We start from the raw sequence: 22,103 nt of genomic DNA on the forward strand, positions 1-22,103 counted from the left end.
GACCACACAGTGAAGGCAAAGAATGGGGAGTTTTTCTTTCCCCATGAATTTTGTGAAACTGGAAAAGCATCTCCTCAGCAGATATATGCTTACAATTCAGCAGCCAGAAATTCATCTTCTACCTGACTCTGAATAGTTACCAGCAGAGTGGGGATGCCGTGATTAGTTTGGATGGGTCAGATCCATCCCCTGGGCCTGGTAAAAGTCTGCCTTCCTTGACCACATTGCTTCTACCAGAGATCAACAATCCTGGAGCTGAGTTCTAAAACCTAGAGAGCTTAAATCAGTCAGGACTGTCCTATCTTCCTGGAACTGGGTGAACACAAGTCCAGCTGTGGCTGCCCAGGGAGAGCTGCACTGGACTAGAGCATATGTTAAGCAAAGATTAAGAAACTACCAACTAAACTACCTGCCCTTTGAAGAAAGAAGAAGTAAAATAATTGCTGCTGTGATCTGTGTTGACCATGAATATTTTGGGTTGTCATTCTATTTAAAGAGTACATATTCTGAATTCAAGTCTATATATGATTTGTTTTCTTCCAGTTGGTGGTTTGTATTTTTGTTATTTTAATGGTGTCTCTTTTAGTGTAACCCTTCTAATTTTTATGAAGTTTATTTAATAATTTCGTTTCCCAGTCCAAAGTAAAAATATTTTTCCTTTTCTTTCATCGAAAGTTTAAGGTTTTGGCTCTTGTATTTGAGCCCATGATCAATTTTTTTAGTGAATTTTTGTGAATAATGCAAGTTAAGGGTCATTCTTCCTTTTTCTTTTCTTTCTTTGCACATGGACGTTCACTTGGTCGGCACTATTTGTTTAATAGGATGCACCTTTGTAAAAAAAAAAAAAAATCATTTGACCATAAATCTAAGGACTTATTTTAGACTCTCCAATAGTTTCCACTAATCTATGTACCTGACCTGTGATAACTGTGAAAATACCATTGATGTCTTGATTACTGGAACTTAAGTTTTGAAAGCAGGTATATAAATCCCCCAACTCTCTCTCTCTCTCTCTCTCTCTCTCTCTCTCTCTCTCTCTCTCTCTCTCTCTCTTTCTCTCTCTCTCTGTCTTTCGCTCTCTCTTTTGTTTATTTGTTTGTTTGTTTGTTTTTGCAGGTAATCAAACTCACAGCCTCATGCATGCCAGGCAAGAACTCTACCATTGAGCCATATCCCACCCCTCATTCTTTTTGAAAATCATTTTGGCTATTCTAAGTCCTTTGAATTTCCATGTAGGTTTTCAAATCAATTTGTCTATGTCACCAAAAATATCTACTGGTATGTTTTTAGTGATTTTTGAATTTGTAGACTGCTCTAGAAAGAATTATGATCTGGAAAATATTCCTATCCATGAATATGAAATGTCTTCCCACTTATTTATATCTTTTAAGTGTCTCTCAGCAATGTTTTGTAATTTTCAGTGTGCAGGTTTTGCTACATTTATCTTTATTTTCTTTTTCATGCTACTATGAATGAAATTTTTATTTCATTTCTGGATTATTTGCTAGTATGTAGAAACACAATTCAATTTTGTAGTTTGATCTTGTATCCCATAAATTTGGCAAGCTCATTTATAACTTGTAAAATTCTTCTATATATAGGATACTCTTGGCATCTGAGAATAAAAACTATTTCCTTAAGAAATTGGATGCTTTTATTTTTCCATTTATATTTATTTTTTCATTTCACTAGTTAAAAACCATACTGTAATATTGAATAGAAGTGACAAAACTGAACATCCTTCCCTTGTTTCACAAAGTTAGGGGATAAAATTACACTTTTGTACTATTAAATATACTGTTATCTGTGCATTTTTCACAGCTGTTCTTTATTAAAATAAGGACATTTCCTTCTGTCAGACCACTTTGTTGATTTTTTTTTTTTTTTTTTTTTTTTTTTTTTTTTGCAGTGCTGGGAATTGAACGCAGGGCCCTGTACTTGCAAGGCAAGCACTCTACCAAATGAGCTATCGCCCCAGCCCTGATTTTTTTTTATCATGTGTAGATGTTGGTTTTTTTCCAAATGCCTTTCCAAAGTCTATTGTTATATGGTTTGTGTCCTTTATTCTATTAAACTGGTAGGTTGTTTTAATTGATCTTTGAATGTTACACCCACCTTGCCATCCTGAGATGAATCCTATTTGATCATGGTATATAACCCTTTTTATATGAGGGTATCCCTTCCCTTTTGCTTTCAACATGTGTACTTCAATGTAAGACGAGTATCTTGCAGGTGATATTTAGTCTGATCATGTTTTCTATCCAGTCTGGCAGTTATCACCATTTTAATGTTCAACCACTTATATTAATATTATAAGGTTGTTTTCCTAGCCATCATTTTTGTCATTTGTGTTCTATGTGACCCTGTCACTTTTACTCTTTATACTCATTGATGACCTTCTATGGTATAAAATATTTTTTATCTAACATTGTGTGTGTGCGTGTGTGTGTGTGTGTGTGTGTGTGTGTGTGGTGCTGGGGATTGGACCCAGGGCCTTGTGCATGTGAGGCCAGCACTCTACCAACTGAGCTATATCCCCAGCTCCCTTGTGATTTTTTTTCCTTTTTTTTTTTTTTATTGTAAACAAATGGGATACATGTTGTTTCTCTGTTTGTACATGGCTTAAAGGCATACCATTTGTATAATCATAAATTCACATAGGGTAATGTTGTTTGATTCATTCTGTTATTTTTCCCTCCCCCCCACCCCTCCCACCCCTCCCACCCCTCTTTTTCCTATATACTGTCCTTCCTTCCTCCATTCTTGCCCCCCTCCCTAACCCTAACTCTAACCCTAACACTAACCCCTCCCACCTCCCCATTATGTGTCATCATCCACTTATTAGCGATATCATTCGTCCTTTGGTTTTTTGAAATTGACTTATCTCACTTAGCATGATATTCTCCAGTTTCATCCATTTGCCTGCAAATGTCATAATTTTATCATTCTTTATGGCTGAGTAATATTCCATTGTATATATATACCAGTTTCTTTATCCATTCATCAATTGAAGGACATCTAGATTGGTTCCACAATCTGGCTATTGTGAACTGAGCAGCTATGAACATTGATGTGGCTGTATCTCTGTAATATGCTGATTTTTAGTCCTTTGGGTATAGGCCGAGGAGTGGGATAGCTGGGTCAAATGGTGGTTCCATTCCAAGTTTTCTAAGGAGTCTCCACACTGCTTTCCAGAGTGGCTGCACTAATTTGCAGCCCCACCAGCAATGTATGAGTGTACCTTTCTCCCCACATCCTCGCCAACACCTGTTGTTGCTTGTATTCTTGATAATCGCCATTCTAATTGGGGTGAGATGGAATCTTAGGGTGGTTTTGATTTGCATTTCTCTTATTACTAGAGATGTTGAACATTTTTCCATATGTTTGTTGATTGCTTGTTGATCTTCTTCTGTGAAGTGTCTATTCATTTCCTTAGCCCATTTGTCGATTGGATTATTTTCATTCTTGCTGTAGAGTTTTTTGAGTTCTTTATAGATTCTGGAGATTAGTGCTCTATCTGAAGTATGATTGGCAAAGATTTTCTCCCACTCTGTAGGCTCTTTCTTTGCATTGCTGAGAGATTCCTTTGCTGAGAGAAAGCTTTTTAGTTTGAATCTATCCCAGTTATTGATTCTTGCTTTTATTTCTTGTGCTATGGGACTCCGGTTGAGGAAGTCTGGTCCTAAGCCGACATGTTGAAGCTCTGGTCCTACTTTTTCTTCTATAAGATGCAAGGTCTCTGGTCTGATTCTGAGGTCCTTAATCCATTTTGAGTTTAGTTTCGTGCATGGTGAGAGATATGGGTTTAGTTTCATTCTGTTGCATATGGATTTCCAATTCTCCCAGCACCATTGGTTGAAGAGGCTATCTTTTCTCCATCGCATATTTTTGGCCCCTTTGTCTAGTATGAGAAAATTGTATTTATTTGGGTTTGTATCCGTATCCTCTATTCTGTACCATTGATCCACCTTTCTATTTTGGTACCAATACCATGCCGTTTTTGTTTATCGCTGTGTAGTAGAGTTGAAGATCTGGTATTGCGATACCCCCTGCTTCACTCTTTCTGCCAAGGATTGCTTTAGCTATTCTGGGTTTTTTATTCTTCCAGATGAATTTCATAATTTCTTGCTCTATTTCTGTAAGGTACATCATTGGGATTTTAATTGGAATTGCATTGAATCTGTATAGCACTTTTGGTAGTATGGCCATTTTGACAATATTAATTCTGCCTATCCAAGAACATGGGAGATCTTTCCATCTTCTAAGGTTTTCTTTAATTTCTTTCTTTAGTGTTCTGTAGTTCTCATTGTAGAGATCTTTCACCTCTTTTGTGAGATTGATTCCCAAGTATTTTATTTTTTTCGATGCTATTGTGAATGGGGTAGTTTTCCTAATTTCTCTTTCTGAAGATTCATCACTTATATATAAAAATGCCTTAGATTTATGTGCATTGATCTTATATCCCGCTACTTTACTGAATTCACTTATGAGATCTAAAAGTTTTCTGGTGGAATTTCCTGGTTCCTCTAAGTATATAATCATATCATCAGCAAATAGGGATAGTTTGAGTTCTTCTTTTCCTATTCGTATCCCTTTAATTTCTTTGGTCTGTCTAACTGCTCTGGCTAGAGTTTCAAGGACGATATTTAAAAGAAGTGGTGAAAGAGGGCATCCCTGCCTTGTTCCAGTTTTAAGGGGGAATGCTTTCAGTTTTTCACCATTTAGAATTATATTAGCCATGGGCTTAGCATAGATGGCCTTTACAATGTTAAGGAATGTTCCCACTATCCCTATTTTTTCTAGTGTTTTGAGAATGAAGGGGTGCTGTATTTTATCAAATGCTTTTTCTGCATCTATTGAAATAATCATGTGATTCTTGACTTTAAGTCTATTGATATGGTGAATTACAATTATTGATTTCCTGATGTTGAACCTACCTTGCATCCCTGGGATGAAACCCACTTGATCATGGTGCACTATCTTTTTAATATGTTTTTGTATGCAATTTGCTAAAATTTTGTTTAGAATTTTTGCGTTGATGTTCATTAAGGATATTGGTCTGAAATTTTCTTTCCTTGATGTGTCTCTGTCTGGTTTAGGTATCAGGGTAATATTGGCTTCATAGAATGAGTTTGGGAGGGTTCCCTCCTCTTCTATTTTATGGAATACTTTGAGAAGTATTGGAATGAGCTCTTCTTTAAAGGTTTTGTAGAACTCGGCTGAGAACCCATCTGGTCCTGAACTTTTCTTTGTTGGTAGGCTTTTGATGACTTCTTCTATTTCATTACTTGATATTGGTTTATTTAAGTTGTGTATGTCCTCCTCGTTCCGTTTAGGCAATTCATATGTCTCTAGAAACCTGTTGATGTCTTCGAAATTTTCTATTTTGTTGGAGTATAGATTTTCAAAATAGCTTCTAATTATGTTTTGTATTTCAGTCGTGTCTGTTGTGATATTTCCTTGTTCATTCCGAATTTTAGTGATTTGGGTTTTCTCTCGTCTTCTCTTTGTTAGTGTGGCTAAAGGTTTATCAATTTTGTTTATTTTTTCGAAGAACCAACTATTTATTTTGTCAATTTTTTGTATTGTTTCTTTCGTTTCAATTTCATTCATTTCAGCTCTGAGTTTAACTATTTCCTGTCTTCTACTACTTTTGGTCTTGGTCTGTTCTTCTTTTTCTAGGGCTTTGAGCTGTTGTGTTAGGTCGTTTATTTGTTGAGTTTTATTTCTTTTATTAAATGTGCTCCATGAAATAAATTTTCCTCTAAGTACTGCTTTCATAGTGTCCCAGAGATTTTGATATGATGTGTCTTTGTTCTCATTTACCTCTAAGAATTTTTTAATTTCCTTCCTAATATCTTCTGTTATCCATTCATCATATAATAGTATATTGTTTAATCTCCAGGTGTTGGAGTAGTTTCTGTTTTTTACTCTTTCATTTATTTCTAACTTCAATCCATTATGATCTGATAGAATACAAGGTAGTGTCTCTATCTTCTTGTATTTGCTGACATTAGCTTTGTGGCATAATATATGGTCTATTTTAGAGAAGGATCCATGTGCTGCTGAGAAGAAAGTGTATTCGCTCTTGGTTGGATGGTATATTCTGTAAATGTCTATTAAGTCTAAATTATTGATTGTGTTATTGAGATCTATGGTTTCTTTGTTCAATTTTTGTTTGGAAGATCTGTCCAGTGGTGAGAGAGGCGTATTAAAATCACCTAGTATTATTGTGTTATGGTTCATTTGGTTTCTAAAATTGAGAAGGATTTATTTGATATACATGAATGAGCCACTGTTTGGGGCATAGATGTTTATGATTGTTATATCTTGCTGATTTATGCTTCCCTTAAGCAGTATGAAATGTCCTTCTTTATCCCTTCTGACTAACTTTGGCTTGAAGTCCACATTATCTGAAATGAGGATGGATACTCCAGCTTTTTTGCTGAGTCCATGTGCATGGTATGTTTTTCCCCATCCTTTCACCTTTAGTCTATGGGTATCTCTTTCTATGAGGTGAGTCTCTTGCAGGCAACATATTGTTGGATCTTTCTTTTTAATCCAATCTACCAGTCTATGTCTTTTGATTGATGAATTCAGGCCATTAACATTCAGGGTTATTATTGAGATATGATTTGTATTCCCGGTCATTTGGTTCATTTTTAAAATTTTATTTATTTATTCATTTTTTTGACACAACTTGGTTCCTCCTTTATTTGATAGTTCCTTTAGGATAATTACTCCCTTTGCTGATTTGTTTCTTTATTTTTTATCTCTTCCTCATGGAATATTTTGCTGAGAATGTTCTGTAATGCTGGCTTTCTTTTTGTAAATTCTTTTAGCTTTTGTTTATCATGGAAGGCTTTTATTTCATCGTCAAATTTGAAAGTAAGTTTTGCTGGGTATAAGATTCTTGGTTGGCATCCATTTTCTTTCAGGGCTTGGTAAATGTTGTTCCAGGCGCTTCTAGCTTTTAGGGTCTGGATTGAAAAATCTGCTGATATCCGTATTGGTTTCCCCCTGAATGTAATTTGGTTCTTTTCTCTCACAGCCTTTAAAATTCTGTCTTTATTTTGTATGTTAGGTATTTTCATTATAATGTGCCTTGGTGTGGGTCTGTTGTAATTTTGTGTATTTGGAGTCCTATAAGCCTCTTGAACTTGATTTTCCATTTCATTCTTCAGATTTGGGAAATTTTCTGATATTATTTCATTGAATAGATTGTTCATTCCTTTGGTTTGTTTCTCTAAGCCTTCCTCAATCCCAATAATTCTCAAATTTGGCCTTTTCATGATATCCCATAGTTCTTGGAGATTCTGTTCATGATTTCTTATCATCCTATCTGTTTGTTCAACTTTGTTTTCAAGGTTAAATATTTTGTCTTCAATATCTGAGGTTCTGTCTTCCAGGTGTTCTATCCTATTGGTTATGCTTTCTATGGAGTTCATTATTTGGTTTATTGTTTCCTTCATTTCAAGGATTTCTGTTTGGTTTTTATCAATATCTCTAACTCTTTATTGAAATGATCTTTTGCTTCCTTTATTTGCTCTTTTAACTGTCGATTGGTGCTATCATTCAATGCCTGCATTTGCTCTTTCATCTCATCATTCAATGCCTGTGTTTGCTCTTTCATCTCATGGTTTGCTTCCCTGATCATTTTAATTATGTACATTCTGAACTCCCTTTCTGTCATTTCTTCTGCCATGCTGTCGTTGGATTTTATTGATGTAACATCTAGATTTGTTTGGGGAATTTTCTTCCCTTCTTTTCTCATATTGTTCAGGAATCAGTGGGTCATTAAGATATTGCAGATTTCCTCTATTGACTTAATGTCCCTGAAGATTGCTAGTATATCCTCTCTTACCCTTCAGTAGCCTGCAGTCTTGGAGGAAGTTGATAATGCGGTGCTCCACAAGGAAGCTGCCTCTCTAAGGTTGGTTACCCTCAGGTGGGGTATATTCTCTGATAGTGGGTAGAGGTGCCTCCACTTGTTGACCAATGATCATCCAAAGGGGAACTAGGCTGCGGGCTGAGGCAAGGCCTGTTTGTGCCTGTGTCTCTGGTTTTACCGTCCTTGTGGGAAAACCTCACCTGGCAGGGAAGACTCACCCAGTGTGGAGGTCTCGCTGGTCAGTTCCCCTCCTAGAGGTTCCCCTCAATCTACAACTACCGCCTGGGCTGGTCTGCCTTCCTCTGCAATGTTCCCAGGGGCCCGGACCTACTTCCTGAGCCTGGGAGCCTCACCCTTCACAGACGAGTCTCCTTAGGCTGCCTCTCCTCAGAGAATCTGCCTGCAGTTGGAAACTTCACTCCGCCCCTAGGCGTGTCTCTGTGCAGCTCTTCCACCAAGAAGCCTCCTAGGTCCTGGGACCCTGCTCTGCACCTAATCACCTGACTATGCAGCCCCTCCTCTGAGCCGCCACCTGGAGCCCCGTACAATAGCTCTGAGTCCCAGAGACCCACCACACACCTCTTCCTCCGGACAGCCGCCCGGTGTTCCGACACAGTCACTAGGAGTCCAAGCAACTCACTTCGCGTCTCCTCCTCCCACCAACTGCCCATAGCCCTAGGCAGTTACTCAGAGTCTAAGTGATCTGCCCTGTTCCTCCTCCTCCTCCTCGGGGTAGTCCCCCGGGTGTTCAGGAGCGGTCGCTCGGAGACCAAGCAACCCACCGCGCTTCTCCTCCAGGCAGGCCACCGGTGTTCAGGAGCGTTCGCTTTGAGTCCAAACAACTCACCAGTCGCCTCCTCCTCTGGCAACTGCCTGTAACTCTTATGTAGTCACTCCTAGACCAAGCGACCCGCCACGTTCCTCCTCTTCCTCCAGGCAACCCCCCGGTGTTCAGAAGCGATCGCTCTGAGTCCAAACAGCTCGCCATGCTGCTCCTCCTCAGGCAGCCGCCCAGAGTCCCAGTGGTTGCTCCGAGTCCAAGTGCTGTGCTGAGCAGCCACCTCTACGATGTTCCCAGTGGTCCGTGTTTACCGCTCCAGTGGGGGGAGGGGTGTCTCGCCGGGCAACTCTATCACAAAGTTCCCTGTGTTCTGGGGCTACTGCCCCATCCGGGACACCTCCCCAACGGGAGAGACTCTCCCGACGGCTTTGAGTTGGTCCCAAGTCACTCACTATCTCCTCTTTTGAATCCTGAGTCCTGTGTCAACATGAAATGCAGCCGCCTTCTAGTCCGCCATCTTGAAACCCGTGATTTTTTTAAACTGTTTTTATGATGTTTTTTAATGGCTTCCCAAGGGAGTGAAACATGACTCAGTTCAGTCTACTTCAGCCTAATACTATCTTAATTCTAATAAAATATAAAATATTTGCTCCAAGTTAGCTTCATTTCTTCCTTTCTGTGTGTTGTTTCTGTCACTGGCACAACCTTGACAATTTCTTAATAAGAAATTATTAACTATTAACTATTAACTATTAACACATATTAACTATTTCTGGTGCTCTATATTTCTGTTTTTAGTTTTGAATTGCTGTTTGACATCATTTGCTTTCAGCCTGAAATAATTCTTTTTGTAGTTCTTTTTCTGTTTTTTTTTTTTTGGTAAGTTCTTTTAAGTATGGTATTAATTAATTTTCTCAGTCCATATTTGAGAGTATCTTTAATTTGCCTTCACTTTTTGTGGGGCAGGGTTGGATACTGATCATCTAATCCAGGGATATTTTACCACTGAGCTGCAACCTTAGCTGTTTGAATTTATTATTTTGAGACAGAGTCTCACCAAGTTGCTGAGGGTCTTGCTAGGTTGCTGAGGCTGACCTCCAACTTGTGATCCTCCTGTCTCAGCCTTCCGAGGTGCTGGAATTAGAGGTGTGAGCCACCTTGATCATTTGTCTTCACATTTTTAATGACAGTTTTTCTGGGTCTAATGTCATTGTTTAGTAAGGTCTTTTGTTTTTCTTGATTTGCTTTGCTCCTTTACGTTTTTATCTACACTGCTTCTGACAAGTGGTCAGCCAATAAGGAATATTTCTCCTCTGTAAAAGATGAACTATTTTTTATCTTGGTGCTTTAAAAATTTCCTCTTTGTTTTCAGTTTTTGACAGTTTGGCTATAAAATGTCTAGGCATGAATTCTTTGTATCTATCTTTTACAGGAGTCTGTTAAGCTTCTTGGAAGTGAAGGTTACTGCTTCTGATTAAAATTTGAAAATGTCTAGTCATTTTTCAAATATGTTTTTTCTCTTCTCTCTCTCCTTTTCCTTTCCACTACACATATTTATGTTCATTTTATGTTTTTCCATCAGTATCTGTGGCTCTGTTTATTTTTGCATTAGGCCTGTACAAACATGTTTCCTAAATAATTTTCTGCTTATAGATAACACATGACACCAGACAAGCAGAGGGACTTTGGAAACTATTGCTAATGCAGAAAACAAATTTCCTGAGGAACAATACAAAGAAGATCATAAACAAAATACTAGAGGATTTTACAATTAGGAAAATAAAATAAAGACAGAAAGGCTTCAATAAAATATTAGCGCTCAATTGTACATTAACTTACCATAGGAAGATCGATACTTCAAGACGAACAAAAGTCTTAGGTATACACATTCTTACTGGTCAAGTATTCTGGTCCAAGACAAAAAGGGGTTCAACTGGTTTTCAGCTAAATCTTGGTGAGCTTCCATGCTGTCAGTGTCTCATAGACAAAGACCCTTATGGAAACTGCTATTGCTGATTTATGAAAATAAAGCAAAACAGCTACCTTGTGGAATTACAAATCCTATCACAGTAAGAAGGTATTAGAAAACTCTTGAAGAATGTGAGTTTGCACGAGATACTTTGGGAGAGGATTCAAGGAAGTGGGGATTTGGCCTGAACTGGATGCTATCAGAAAGTAGGGACAATTTCATGAATGAGTATCTTAATAACTCTCATTCAGAAGGTGCTGGGCAGGTGAAGCTAAAACTCTGTTTGATTAAAAAATGGCAACAGTAATTCATATCTTGCCAGGAGAGGAAACTGTTTGGCAAGCTTTGCAATTTGAACAATTTTCATATATATACACACTTGTACCAGGGATTGAACCTAGGGGTGCTTAACCACTGAACAACATCCCCAGACCTTTTTATATTTTTATATTTTGTTTACGACAATGTCTCACTGAGTTTCTTAGGACCTTGCTAAATTGCTGAGGCTGACTTTGAACTCACAATTCTCCTGTCTTAGCCTTCCAAGTCACTGGGATTACAAACATGTAATCCACCGAGCCCAGCAATTTTTATATTTTTGTCTGCAGTTAGACATTATTACAGAGTAGCTTCTCTTTTTCTTGATCTGTCATGGTGACAGGGTGACCTTGTCTGACATTCATACTCTGTTCAACAGAACACCACTACCAAATTTCCTCTGATTGTTGAATTTATTCTTTTATTTTTTGACTTGTGTGATATGTTTTGCTGAAACTGTATTTAATTCACTTTTTTTCCTCTGTAGTTTTTTTTTTTTAAGCACGATACATTATCTCATAAAAATATTATAATCTGATTTTCTACTAAAAACAACTTGGGTTTCTCTCAAGATGAGATGTATTTATCTTCTCCAAGTATTTTTGGAAAACATCCTCTCTTCCTTTTACAGAGGTTATTTCTGACACATCAGAAATAATTACAGCAGTATTATATAGCCAAAACTCTTCCATTATGAGACATGTTCCATGCCTGCTTTTTCCTCCAATGAGCAATGTCTCTATTGGGGTTTGCTATCTTCAGAGGTTCTCTTGTGGATTCAGTTTCTCATTTTTCAGGGTTTCATGGCATTAGTTTCTTGGAGCATTTCAGGAGCAACCAGCAAGACACCTTTCTTTGAAAGCTATTGGCAGTCCATCAGATGACTAGGAGCATGACCAGGTAAAACTAGGCTAAGACACTGCCATGTTTTTCGGGCCTTTCTCCTAATCAGCTTTGCAACCTCTCTGCAAGAATTTGCAAATCACAGTGACTTTATGGTACCCTCACACTCTGGTTGTAGGGAACTTATGTATCCTTTATAGTGTCATCTTCAAAATAACCTTGCTGTGAAGCTTTATCTGCTGGCACTGATAGAACCCATTTCCCATCTACATAGTGATTCAGAAAACTCATGTGATCATGACCATCACAGCCATCCTGGAATTCAAGGTGGACAGGATGCACAGGGGACAATCAGCAAGTCAACCAAAGACATGGATACAGGGGGTGGCTCCAGAAAAAAATTCTGTAAACCCAAGAGGAGGATTATGGCTGCTGGGAACTAAGAGAAGCTGGTGAAGAGAGAGCTTGGGGTAGGGATGGGGATAAGGAAGCTACAGACTGTAGTTGATTCTGAGATCCATAAAAGGATGTAGGTGAGAGGGTGTCCTTGAGAAAGGCCCATATTAAAGAGGTCAAGTGAAAGTGACCTGCAGCAGGAGCCCAAGTGCCATCCTTTCATGCTCAGCATCTTTCTGCTGGGCTCAGGCCTGGGCAACTGGCCTTTTATTAAATTCCCTGTGCCTGCATGGCCAATTCCAACTCTGCTTCAGTTTGGTCACAGTGAAACTCTATGACCTCAAGCTTCCCCATCCAAACCCCACACTTGTATTTCATCACTTGAAGTCACCCGCCTCTGATTCTGCACCAGAGGGAACCACCCAGCAACACTCCTTGTCTCCTTTCAGATCTCAATTCTTTTCAGACATCCTACCTCCATCTGTTCAGTGGACCTGATGTCACAGATTTCAGGATGTCACAGATTTCAGGAGAAAATAATTGGGATTCATTTCCAGGATGCAAGGGGAGCTGGTTCCAAAAGGCTACCCAAAAGCCTAGGGTGGGGAGGGGTAAGGGGCTTGTGCTATCACTTGGCTCTAGCATCTGACCCCACCCCATTGAAGCACCTTCCAGACCTTTTGGTTGTAGTTTCCATGGTGATAGTAAACAAGATTTAACTGCTATGGCTACCCTGCTGGGTCTACCCCATGTCCATTTCATTATGTGCTTACGATTTGAGAGCTCAGATGTGTAGCTGTGATGAGCAGGAACAGAGGAAATGGAGCCTTTGGTGTACAGTGGGGGGAGGGGACTTGAGCCAGAGAAGACTAGGGGCTTGCATAGGGAGAAGAGAGGTTCAAAGATCTACTCCAAACCTGGGATCAGAGTATCAGCAATGGGAAGAACCAGAGACAGGAGTTCAGATAGTGGAACTCAGAGAGAGGTGTGGAGTTTGGAGTGAAGCCCAGATAGTCCTGTGTCACCAGGGTTCATCAGAGAAATGAGAAGAACCAAGAGGGGATTAACCTATATAACAGGTTGTTGTTGGTAGGACTGTCTTAAAATAGAGTATACCCCTGGAGAGGAGAGTTCTCCCAGGCTGTGACTTTGTGAGCAGAGGCCTGAGTCTCCTGCCAGGAACACCACCTGTGCAGTTCAAGCATTAGGTAATCAGGAAATAAGTTATTTATTAGATTTTTTCCTTTTATAAAAGTTACAGTCACATAGACTAAACAGTCAAGTCATTTATTTTAGGTTTTCATTCAGAATGTGATTTTCTCCTTCTGTCTTCTGATGATATAGAAGAAAAACAAAGTGAAACTCAAACTCAGTTTTTTTGCCATCTGTTCAAGATACAAACCACCTTTGGCATCTCAAAGTGAATAGGATTATTCCCCAACAATAAGCAGTTCTGCCATGGACACACACTGGGCATCTCTAGTTCAATTTAATTCTGACTTTATCTACCATCAGATCCCACAGCATGAGGGCTCTGCCCACAGTACTATGCTCACTTCAGTCTCAAATCCAGGCATCTGGAACTTCTAAGCAAGAGGCTCCAAATTAGGGTTCCAAGAATCCTCTCTTCAGGCTTAGTTAAGTTGATTGAGTGACTCATGGAACTCAGAGAAACACATACCTGTTTATTATATAGGATATTTTAAAGGATACATATAAACTACCAGCTGAAGAGATAACATAGGTAAGGTCTGAAAGTATTACACTTCCAGTTACTTCCCATCCCATGGAGCTGAGGTGTCCTACCCTCGCAGCCTGTGCATGCATTCTTATTCACCTTCCTGGAAGCCTCCATGTGCTCAGAGGTTCAGACCTATCTCCAGAACCTGTCCTTTCAAATTTCTATGGAGGCTGCTTTGCATAAGCATGATTAATTTATGCACAACCATGTAGAAAAGCAATGTGAGCTAATGCTCACAGACTCAGTGGTAAAACCCAGCAAGGCCTGTCTGCTCTTCTGGGCCTCTCTGTGCAGCTTTTCTTCTTCCTGGGAATGGGGCAGGACTCTCTGAAATTGTGGGGTCGGGGAATTTGTGATCTATTATCGAATAGGTCAGAGAATTTCTTTATGGTATCTTCAAGACAGAAAGGGTTAGTTTCTATGGCCACCATGGGGGAGGAGAAGTTCTAGATTCTATGGCCTACAGATGAAAGGAGGGTAGGAAAAAGGTCAGAGACTTTATTTTCTGAGGTTACTTCTGAGGCCTAAAGCATCTCAATATTACAGCAAAACACTGTCTTTCATTCCAACCAGCAGTGTGCAAGGGCTGCCTTTTTTCTGCATCCTTTGTAGCCTATGTCAAATTTTGTCTTTGTGATAACAGCCATTCTAACTAGGGAGGGATGATATCTTATTGCAGTTTTGACTTGCATTTTCCTGAAGGCTAATAAAATGAAGCATTTTTTCATAAATCACTGGCCATTTGAACTTCATCTTTTGAGAACTGAATGTTTCTATCCTTGGTTCATTTTAATTGGCTTATTTGTTTTATTGTTATTGAGTTTCTGAAGTTCCTTATATATTCTGGTTATTAATCTTTTGTCAGCTGAATAGTTTGCAAACATTTTTTGTTCTCATTTTGTAGACTCTCTCTTCATGGATTATTTTCTTTAATGTGCAGAACCTACTTAGTTTGATATAATATTGTTTTTGCATTGGTTTCCTGTGTTTGGGGAAGACTTATCCACAAAATAATTGTCTAGAACAATGTCTCTAGTGTTTCCCTGTTTTCTTCTAGTAGTTTCATGGCTTCAGTTCTTACATTTAGGTCTTTGCTTCATTTTGAGCTCATTTCTGTTTAAGGTGAGAGACATTCCTCAATATACTAAAAATAAATCTATCATATTATTCTGTTATCCTACTTCTGAGTATATTCAAAAGAAATAAGTGATACCAAGGTATCAAAGTGATATCTGCACATCCATCCATGTTTATTGCTGCACTATACACCATAGCTCAGCTATAGAATCAACCTCGATGTCCATCAATGGAGGAATGGATAAAACCAATGTGGTCATATATACACAATGGAATATTATCTGGCTGTAAAGAAAAAATATAACCTATCATTTGCAGCAAAATAGATGTAACTGGAGGGCATTAGGCTAAGTCAAAGCCAGACCCAGAAATACAAATACCCCATGTTCATTCTCACATGTAGATGTTAAAAAATAGCCAACCAAACCACATAAGTGATTTCTAGAGACTGGAAAGGGTTGGGGGAGGAGTTAGGAAGGAGGCTGAGTAACGGGTACTAAAACAAGGTTTGGGATGACCGGGTGACATCCTATTATAAATTCTGTCAATAATTGGAAGAGAGGAACTTAAACCCTCCAAACACAAAGTTATGATAAGGAGAGGGAAATATTAACCATCTTGATTTAATCAGTACATATTGTGTAAATTCACTGAAATCTTATAATGTACCCAAAAAATATGAAATCATTATATGTTAATCAAATTTTTTTAATTATTTAAGGAGATGAAATCATTAACCATCCTGATTTGATCATTACACACTATAGAGATATAGTGAATGATCTACTGTACCCCATAAATTTGTATACCTTAATAAAATAAACAAAATATCTGACTTGTTACTTTTGTCATTTAATAACAAATCTTAAAATTATGAATAAAGTAGCCAATTTCTCATGTTAAACATGTATGTAACATTTTGAACAGCATAATGACATGTAAAAGTTTTTACATTACAAATTATTTAACAATAGTAAAATAAAAGTTTTAGAGCCATTTCAGCAATCTCAAATTATCAGGATTTTTTTAAGCTTTTATCCAAAATGAAGTTTATGAATGTGCTATATTGTCAAAATTGATTTTTAAGCCAGACTGGCCCACACTTGTAGTCCCAACTTCTTGGGAAGCTGAGGCAGAAGGTTTGTATGAACCCGTGGGTTTGAAACCAGTCTGAACAACATTTTGAGACCCCATCTCAGAAACAAAAACTAAATATATGTGCATAAAATCTTTTGGTGCTAGTTACATGATTTTCCTGTGAATTTATAATTAAAAGTAAATCACCTTGTAGTGAAAGAAATGAGATCTATATATGTGAGCACTAGGCATGGATCTTCTTTTGATAGAAAAAATTAATATGTAAGGTAAGGCTTTTGGTGATAAACTTTGGCAGATGTGCAATATCAATATCACCAATTACTTCCTTGGTAATTGTTGTCAAGTCATGGACCTTTGTAGAAACTATTCTTTCAAGCTTCTACTTGGAATTTTGCCCTTTGGTCTTATTTGCCATGGAAAGACACATTAATTTTTTCGATTCAAAGCAATAATAAGACCATACAAAGAACATCAAAAGTATTAGACAAATAAGAACAACCATTTGTCCAATTCTGTCTTTAAAGTCAGTATCAAACTAACCACTTACCTTGCAGAAAAACTGAATTCATTCCATAGTTGAAATATTCTCCACTGAACTTTTCCCCCTTAGTCAACAAGTACCTCCATATACATTAACAGTTGTTTTTGATCAGCTCCCACAGATTGCCTCCAAAAAGGAAAATAATCTTGAATCTAACTTATTATCCTTTATGGAATACATATGTTTTACTATTTCTCTAAGCACAGCATTTAGTTCAACTGTATAGTACTTTAACAATGAAGAAAATGTTACATTGATTTATAATGTGTCACAAACCTTTTTATTGTGTGTTTTTATTTTGTACTGCTTTGTTTTGTTTTTCGGGGTTTTATGGTACTGAAGGTTGAACCCAGGAGAGCTCTACCACAAAACTACAACCCAAGTCTTTTATTTTGAGACAGGTTTGAACCCAGGCAGTCTTTGAATTTTTAATCTTTCTGTCTCACCCTCTCCTGCAGCTGGGATTAAAGGTTTGTGCCACCACATCCAATACTATCACAGACCTACTAATATGGGTAATTGTTTTAGAACATGGCCCTACTGTGTTCAGTGCTTATATAACTCCTGCAGGTTTATGTCTTGTCTTGTGACCCTGTTCAACAAAGCAAGTCCACTTAGATGCTGTGTCACAAATAGTAATGAAAGTCTCTAAACGCTTGCTCTTGGTTGCTGTATTAAACCTATTTTAAGACAGAAGTAAAATATTCACTGGTTAGCAGTGATTCACAGGCTACACCTTGCATTTCACTGATTCAAATATTATTTTCACATGGGAGAATATTATTTTTCACATGGGAAACTCTTAGAAGTGATATTTGGATGGTTTTCAGTTTATAAAGTCATCCTATGACAGACTACTCTGCCCTTAGGTTGAATGCAATAAATGCTTATTTAAAATTAGAATGCTTAGTAGAATTACAGGATGGAGACATGTTGTCATTATCTATATCCAAGAAATATTTTTGCACAGTTTTCTTAATTTCAGTTCAAATCAAAAAGGAAATTTTGTTGATCTTTTTATATCATTTTGAGCATGGCTTTTTGTATTATTTTGAATGTATCTTTTCTTGGTAGGTAGAGAAACTCAGCAACAGAGGGCTGAGTTTCCCAAAAGTTCCAATCAAAGCACAGTGTACTCACTGATCCCTCAAAAACCATCTCCCTTCTTTTATTTATTTATTCTAATTTCCCACTCCCTTTTCTACTAACTTCCCCCAAAGGAAGTCATCATACATTTAATATATGTCTTTTATTGTGTTTAGTTCTTATAAAAAGCATAGTGTTGTAATGAGTGCTCATTTTTATTTTAGCAATGCTACTGTTACATTTTATTTTTTTTCTTACTCTTTTAGTCTTAGTTCTTCTAAACCTTGCCAAGAGCATAAACCTTGCTAGCTTATTAGTGTTTTCTTTTATTTAGAAACATAGATCCATCTACATTAGTGTTAAGCAACCACTACAGACAGGTCATATCTGGCCCTGCTGCTTTATGAAAATAAACTTCATGGAATACAGCCATGCCCATTCATTTGCGTACTACAAATGCTTTCCCCTTACAACTGCCAAATTTTATAGTTGCCACAGAAACCATAAAAACCTGCAAAGCTGAATATATTTACAGGGGGGGCTTGGTAGAAAGTTCACTGTCCCTTGAACTGGATGATGATGTAATGAGGACAACTCCCGTATTCTCATTGTTTGAAATCTTTTTCGACAGCCATTCTTACTTACTGCCTGATGAGGAAGAGAAACAAACATTTACCATGGCTGCAGAGATTCTCCTAAGGCAACTTTCCACTTCAGAAATCCCACTTGTGGTCATGTGGCACAGCCACAGCGCTGGCACACCCAGTCACTCTTTGGAAATTCTCCTTCAACAAGCTCCATCTCAACTCCCCTGGATTTTTATGGTCTTGAACAATTAAGTCATGGTGTCTGAGACTGTAAGACTGCTTTTTAAATAAGCCCATAACTAATGCTCACTATAAAAAGAATCTGAGCTCAGTGGGAACTGATTCTCATTCTTTGTGACTAATGATGTGCCCTTTTACTTTTTAGTGTTAATTATGGATGACAATTATTTCCTATATTACAGATTATCATAAAAGCCTCCAGGTTTAGGGATAACATTTTAAAATATAGCAGACACAAACACTTTACAATTGAAGCAGGACTGGTAAAGACAGCAGATCCTAAGCTCGTAGCATCAGATGAAGGTCTTTCAGAGTATGTTATTCTTCATCTTTTTTCCTGGTCTAGCCAGCATATTATATTGGGGTGGTTTATTAAAGACTCGGTTTATGGCAAAGTCTATGTCTAGTATAGTGCTAGCCACAGAGGAGACAGTCATTAAATTTCAGTTGGATGAGTGAGTGGGTTGTGATGAGTGTTTGGAATTGAATGCCAGCCCTCTAGAAACTTTAAAAGTAAAAACAAAGAAGGTACTGATGGGAAATTGTTGCTGAGCATTCAGACCACAGCATGAGAGGAGTCCAAGCCCAAGGACCTGCATGAGGACTATGGGTTGCTGGGGACATGGGAGGACACAGTGAAAATGAATGACTAGTTTCACTGGAGTCTTATTTATGCTCAATTGGTGTAATTAACTTCAAGTAAACAATTGTGCCTTCATTAGCCCTATGAGCAGGCAGTAACAAATGTTTTCTACACGAATATTTTCATTGCTTTTGGATTTCACTTGTTTTCAATTCCTTAGCAAGGATTTAAATTGAATCAAGACATCATTACATAAAATTTCTTATGTTGAAGTCAAAGGGCCTTTTCATGTTAACAAATAATTGTTGTTCTCAATAAATGTAAAAGTAAAAAGTTAATCCATGAATGTGCTATTTGTTCTTCATTCCTGCTATTTGTTGTTTTTTAAAAACTTGTTGTGCAACATTTAAAGTTTGCTAAAAGACATAAAGAATGATACAATGAAATAAAATTATTTACACATTACTCAATTTGAAAAATGAAATGGTCTCATCCCCAATCATAGAACATTTTTCCCTACCAAATAATGATTTTGAAGATTATGTTATCTATATATATATAATTTATAATTATCTTAACAATTTTCTAGGCATATATCCATCCCTAACAATATAAAGTATTGTTTATGGCATACATGAAACTGGTATCATAATTTGGGTACTCTTTAGCAAACTATTTTAATAAGTATTATATTTTAAGATTGGTCCATACTGATATAAGTAGCAGTTGAATATTATTCCATCTCATGAATATAACATTTTTATCCATTCCGTTTTTATTAATATTTAGGTTCTTTGCAATTTTTGTTACTATTACAAATATTATTTTATAAACATTAATGTACATTTCTCCTTAGGGGCATTACAAGAGTTTCTATAAGGTGGGAAACTCATAACATTGCTACTACTACTAATAATAATAATAATAATAAAATCTGTACCACACAGAACTTAAAATGTAACATCTATATATTTTACTATATTAAATCCTTTTATTCCTATACCAACTTTAGGCTGTCATGCCGCCTGATGACACCACCCTATCTCCCAACCCAATGAGACAGATAAAATTATTGTCACTATTTTACAGATATAGCAAACAATTAAGTGAGTATTGGGCAATATGTAAATTTTCAATTTTACCAAATGTAGAAAATATTCTTCCATTTGTCATGACAATTTCCATTCCTATTAGTGGTATATATTAACTTCTTATTTATCTACATTCTTATAACACATAATAGTATTAGGTTTTCAAAACTGGGTTTTGAAAGTCTTTAGATAAATAATGTATATTCCTGTTTTATCTATGTAAATGCTTGGGTGAGAGAGAGATCAAAGCATATTGTCTTAGGAGTGATGCAAGAGGAAGGAGATCGCAGAGGTTGGGGACTGAGAACATGGTGACATGCCCCTAAGAGTCAGGTGTTAGTTTTCATCTTGGAAAGTGCCTGTCCAAGAATGAGTTAGACAATTGCAAAGTCTTTGTTTTTCCAGTGTTCACAGGACCTTAGATGACTACAAAGGAAGTCCGAATTAAACATTAGAGGATAGGTAATCCCATTGTCTCTAACTCTTAATTCCTTTCTAGCTTCAACAAGGTAACTTTCAGTGAGTGATGTGCTTTAATATCTCTACCTTCTCCTTTTAGTTGTGAATCACAAAGAAATTCTCACCTCCTCTGAGGTATGAAATAACACAGAGAAAAAACAGTACCTTTTTGAAACCCCAAAATATTCACTTTTACCCAGTACTAATGAATTTTATGATACTTTCCCATAAGAGAAAAGAGTATTTATTAAGCATGTTTGATGGATAGGTAGATACACCCAAATTATAAACAAAAGATTAAGGATCTTTACAACTGTGGTCAAATCAAATGAAATAAAACTTTCAAGCTTATAGAGATTATAGAAAGTGTTATTTTCCACTAAAGCAGTAATATTAACACTTGAAGAACACTGGAATCTTAAAATTCCACCAAATGGAAAATGCCCTGCATAGAAAGTGCGCTTTTCACCTCAGGCTAGCTGATTCTTTCCTCACAAAGAGCCCCTATGTGTTCAGCAGATTTCAGAAAGTGGCATTTTTGTAAGGGTGCTATGCAAACATGCTTGATTAAGTAAAAGGGTAGAAATTGTTTGGCAAAGAAATAAAAATTCAGGCCATAAATGTTAAAATAAGCTCACAGCTACAAAATTGTATTTTAGTCACACATCCTAAGTTTTTATGGCAAATGCCTTTCCCCCACAGAAACTTACAGGTACTATCACCTCCATAAAACACTACCAACTAATACTCAAAGGGGGAATTGAAGGACTCTGAAAGATCTGATCCCCTACTGGATTTTATAGAAGAAGCTTTATGAGACCACGAATGAGCCCTTCTTCCCCAGTACTAGGGATTGAACTCAGGGGCACTCCACCACTGAGCTACGTCTCCACCCCTTTTAATTTTAATTTGAGACAAAGTCTTGCTAAATTGTTGAGTTTTGCCTCATACTTAATCCTCATGCCTTATTCTCCTGAGTAGTTATGCACCACCATACCTGGCTAAACCTGATTTTGCAATTTCTGAGAAAACATTCCCAGCAACAAGAAGAGTTTCCTTCTGTTTCTTAGTCCCACACATTTTGAAACCATCTCTAAACTCTTGAAACATCGACTTGGATTATTTAGTGCACAAGATAAGGAATAAATTGTGTTCCTGGAATTTCAATTTTAGGGAGACACCCAGACTTCATGTCATTGTTATAGGTCAAAGTCCCTCAGTTCAAGAATGGAATGTCTTTGTTGTTGGTTTTTTTTTTTTTTTTTTTTTTTGAGGGGGGGGGCGGTGCTGGGGATCGAACCCAGGGCCTTGTGCTTACAAGGCAAGCACTCTACTGACTGAGCTATCTCCCCCAGCCCCTGGATTGCCTTTGCTTCCTCTTTTGTAAAACAAAGAAAACATG

Source organism: Sciurus carolinensis, chromosome 2, assembly GCF_902686445.1.
Source record: "Sciurus carolinensis chromosome 2, mSciCar1.2, whole genome shotgun sequence".
Taxonomy (NCBI): Eukaryota; Metazoa; Chordata; class Mammalia; order Rodentia; family Sciuridae; genus Sciurus; species Sciurus carolinensis.